At 51.4% G+C, this 4,586-nt stretch overlaps 1 long non-coding RNA gene across 1 annotated transcript; it reads right to left on the bottom strand.

Moving 5' to 3' along the window:
* Positions 1-838: 838 nt before the first annotated feature.
* Positions 839-3,872, bottom strand: LOC147343097 (uncharacterized). The gene is made up of 2 exons (XR_015157061.1): positions 3,785-3,872; positions 839-1,778 (listed from the first exon to the last, which is right to left on the bottom strand). It is a non-coding gene; the product is annotated as an uncharacterized LOC147343097 (long non-coding RNA).
* Between the last annotated feature and the right edge of the window lie 714 nt (positions 3,873-4,586).

The following is a 4,586-nucleotide window of genomic DNA, read 5'->3' as shown; positions in this document are numbered from 1 at the left end:
CAGTGGACTTTAGACACAGGTGAGAAATAATCCTTTGCTGTCATACAGCACTGAGAGTTGGGATCGTTTGTCTCTTAGCCCACGCTGACTGATACAAGCACAGCAAACCGGGGGTGTTTGTTGGTTTCTCACCATCTCCCCGGAAGGAAGAAGCATCCATCAGGCTTGGTATATATAGTGAATTAGGAAGAGAAATTCTCCAAATTTCAGAAGCATAGGAGGGGACCAAGGACAGTGGCTGGGAGTGGCACTGCCAGGAGTGATGGAGCAGAGGGAAGGGCGGGCAGGTAGAAAACCCTGGATGTCCTGGGTTGAAGACCTAGAGGAACCTGGTGATGCTGCGTTCTTGGCTGTGTTTTAGTGTAAAAACAGGAACATTACTTATCTTCCAAGTCCTTCTTTTTTCATTTTAAAAAATACTTATTTATTTGTTTGATTGTGCCCGGGTCTTAGTTGCAGCTTGAGGGATATTTTCTTTTTTAGTTGCGACATGCAAACTCTTAGTGGCAGCATGTGGGATCTATTTCCCTAACCAGGGATCAAACCGAGGCCCCCTGCATTGGGATCATAGAGTCTTGGCCACTGGATCAGCAGGGAAGTCCCCCAAGTCTTTCAGTAATAATGAAATGTTGTGAGTGCACGCATGCATGCTTAGTCGCTAAGTCATGTCCAACTCTTTGCAACCCCATGGACTGAAACCTGCCAGGCTTCTCTGTCCATGGAATTCCCCAGGCAAGAATACTGGAGTGGGTTCCTATTTCCTTCTCCAGGGGATCTTTCCCACCCAAGGATAGAACCTGCATCTCCTGCATTGGCAAGTGGCTTCTTTACCACCGAATCACCAGGAAAGCCTTTATTGGGGATGAGGTGTCACATAGCCTATTTTAGACATTCAGGCAGAAGACAAGCCAGGTATCCCAGGTATTAGCACACCTGGCCGAAGGCTTACGGCCGGTCCCCAGGTCGTGTAGTGTAGGTGGGACGGCACAGACCCCGGAGACCAGAGGCTGGAAGCAGACCACAGGTGCACAGGTTGGTGTGCATGGGGTGGGCTGGATATGGGCAGAGCCATATGTAGACGACCTCTGTCCTTGTCCCCAGCCCAGGGTTCTCCACAGGAGAGAGACTGTCACGTGGTCAGAGATTGTCAGGGCTGGGACTGCTGCCAAAGCCTGCCTCCTGTTTGACTAGCGTTAATAAGAATATTATCTCTGAGAAGGGACGCTCTCCTCGGAGGCACAGGATGATGGTTGGAGACGTTTATCTTGGTAAATGTGAAGACCAGCCACAGAGATCTGAGTGGAAGGAGCACAGATTTCTGCTCCTTGTTAATTTCATGGTTGACTTAACTGTTCTTAAGTGATTATAACACTGGTGATGATGATGTGCTTGAAATGCTTTTAACTTTTTTTTTCCCCCAGCCAGTTCTTCTCTTTCTTTGTCCCAAAAGATTCAGATTCTTGATTTGAAACGCAAATTCACTGTCTTAAGGTTTCCTGGGCATCACTGTTTGTGGGAACATATTTTGCCTGTCGTAGGAGGAAGAGCACTGAAGAGAGCAGGATGCTGGAGACGATGACCTGCGTTCCAGGCAGTCCTATGGCCAGGCTGGGCTGCATGCCTGCATCCTCTGCATTGTTTCTCTGAATTTTCTCAACAGCTCACAAGCCAGCACAGCCACTGGAGTATAATCTCCACCAGGCTTGTTTGACCACCGCATCCAACAATCCAAAGTAAGAGGTCAGGCACATTGTAAGAGCTCCATAAATGTTTGTTTTCTGTAAAGAGATATTATCATCCACATTTTAAAAATAACAAAACTAAGGCTGGGGAGATTCAGAGACTTGACCGAAACCACAGGATTCATAGGTGGCAGAACCGGAACTCACATCTCTGGAACCCAGAAAGTTGTAATCTGCCTTTGGTGGGTGGGGATCATTCAGTCCCCCCTCAATGGTCAAGACAGACATGGAAGTGGTGTTAGAGAAAGAGTCATTTTAGAAAAATGCAGGTGGAACTTATCAACAGGATGGGCTACATATTTTTAATAGATTGTGATTTAGGTTGCACATTAATGTAGGAACTCTTGCAGCAGTATTTTCCACAGGTGGCCACACATGCTCTTTCTACAGTGTTACAGGGACTTGCCTCCACCAAGAGGTGGGGCTTGAGTCCCCTACCCCTGAACCTGGGCAGACCTCAATAACTGTCTCAACCAAAAGCATGTGACTCCAAAGGTCAGTCATAAGAGTCAACACAGCCTCCTCCTGGACCTCTCTTGGGACATGAGCCTTGGGTATCTCAGTTGACAGGTGAGAAGTCTGTCCCCCGCCCCCACTATGCTGGGGCGGCCATATGGAGACAACGTCTCCAAACCCAGTCCAAGCCTGGAGGTCCAGCTGGGGAGCCTCACGTGAGCTGCCCTGGTGCTCTGGCGCCCTCTAGTGGCCATCTGCTCTAACATAAACTCTCTGCCCTTCCTCCTGCCTCCCTCCCCTTTCTCGGCTGCGCTGGCTTTGGACACCTGCCACCCTGATATCCCTTCTTCTCTCCCTCCAAGCACAATAAAGTTCCCTACAGAGGAGGGTATTTCTCCCTCAGAGTCTCCCAGGGCACTCACCCTTCCCTACCCCAGACCACGACCTTAAATCAATCAGCCCCCCAAAGTCAGATGAAGTTACCTGACTTTAACTCAATTAGTTCCTCATTAATTCATGTGAACTGGCTTTGGTCAGGTTCCCCTAGCAGGGCTGTGGGCACAGGAAGAAGTGGATCCTGTGGAAAGGGAAGAAAAGCATTTGGGGAGAACTTTTGAGAAAAAGGGCACAGAGATGAACTCAGCCCACCCAGCAAGTGCCAGGGCTTTTATAGGCTTCAGGTTCAGGACCACCAGCCCCACTTTCCAGATGCCAACACCCTCGCAGACCTGCAGCTTAAAAGCTGTTAGCCCAAGAGCCGAGCCAGGTATTTCTGGGTTCAGAGTGTCCCTCCTCTGGAGGAATAAGGGATGTTCAGTCTGCAGATAGCCTGTCTGAGTAAACACTGGGCACCCAACCAGGCCATCAGCGATCGAAGCCAAAGGCAGACCTCTGCCTGCTCTGTGAGGTGAAGCGATCTGAGCCAGTGAGTCAGAGGGCTCAGTAACCAACCCCTCCTCTCTGGGCACCTCCTTGCGGTTCTGCCAACCCCAAATCCAACCCCATCTCGGAGCCTGGTGGCCAGGGATCCACAGCGGGGCTCCGTTGGTGCTCTGGCGCCCTCTCGTGGCAGTCAGCTCTAAAGCCAATTCTCGGCTCTTCCTTCTCTCCCTCCCTAGCCTGCGGGGCTGCACTTGCCTTGGGAACTGCTGCTGCTGCTAAGTCGCTTCAGTCGTGTCCGACTCTGTGCGACCCCAGAGACGGCAGCCCACCAGGCTCTGCCGTCTCTGGGATTCTCCAGGCAAGAACACTGGAGTGGGTTGCCATTTCCTTCTCCAATGCATGAAAGTGAAAAGTGAAAGTGAAGTCGCTCAGTCCTGCCCGACTCTTCGCGACCCCATGGACTGCAGCCTACCAGGCTCCTCTGTCCATGGGATTTTCCAGGCAAGAGTACTGGAGTGGAGTGCCACTGCCTTCTCGAACTACCAGCCTGATTTCGTGCCTCCTCTCCCTCTAAGAACAAAGAAGAGGCCTACAGATGGGGATATTTCTCTCTCCAAGTCTACCAGAGCACTCACCTTTCCCTATCCCACCCTACTACTTTAAATTACATAGCCTCCCCACCAAACTCACATGATGCTGCCTACCTTTAACTCAGTTTGCTCCCCATTAATTCAGCTGAGCTGGCTTTGGTCAGATTAGGAGGGGACAGGAAGAGGAGGCTCAGATGGGAAAGGAAGAAGGAAGTTTGGGGGGAACTCTAGAGAGGAAGAAAGGACACAGGAAAGAGCTCAGCCTGCCCAGCAAATACCAGGTCTTTAACAGGCTCCACATGCAGGACCAGGAGCCCTGTATTCCAGATGCCAATACCGTTGTAGACCTGCAGCTTAAAAGCTGAGTGCCCAATAGTCAAACCGACCATCGCTGGGTCCAGGATCCTGCCTCTGGAGAAACAGGGCGGTCAGTCTACAGACAGCCGGTAGACTGGCCAATTAGCCACCCGACCAAGCTAGAAGAGCCCCCATCATATCTGAGCCAGTGAGTCAGAGTGGCCCAGTTATCAACCTTTTTTCTCTGAGCTCCTTCTTGCTGCTGCTGCTGCAAAGTCGCTTCAGTCGTGTCCGACTCTGTGCGACCCCATAGACGGCAGCCTACCAGGCTCCTCCGTCCATGGGATTCTCCAGGCAAGAACACTGGAGTGGGGTGCCATTCCCTTCTCCGGAGCTCCTTCATGAGGTGCTGCCAATTTCAAATCCAACTCTATCTGGAGGTATGGGCAGGGGTCCACAGGTGGGCTCCACCGGTGCTCTGGCGCCCTCTTGTGGCCATCAGCTCTAACTCCAATTCTCAGCCCTTCCTCCTCTCCTTCCCATGCCAGGGGCTGCACTGGTTTTAAGCACTGCCAGCCTGATTCCTTCCTCCTCTACCTCTAAGCACAATGAAGTGCCC

The sequence above is a fragment of the Bos grunniens genome, chromosome 28, assembly GCF_055505025.1.
Source record: "Bos grunniens cultivar Pamir isolate PY7600 chromosome 28, Bosgru_T2T1.0, whole genome shotgun sequence".
Classification (NCBI taxonomy): Eukaryota; Metazoa; Chordata; class Mammalia; order Artiodactyla; family Bovidae; genus Bos; species Bos grunniens.
Note: the sequence above shows the minus strand (reverse complement) of the source record. Positions and strands in the feature narration are given on the sequence as shown.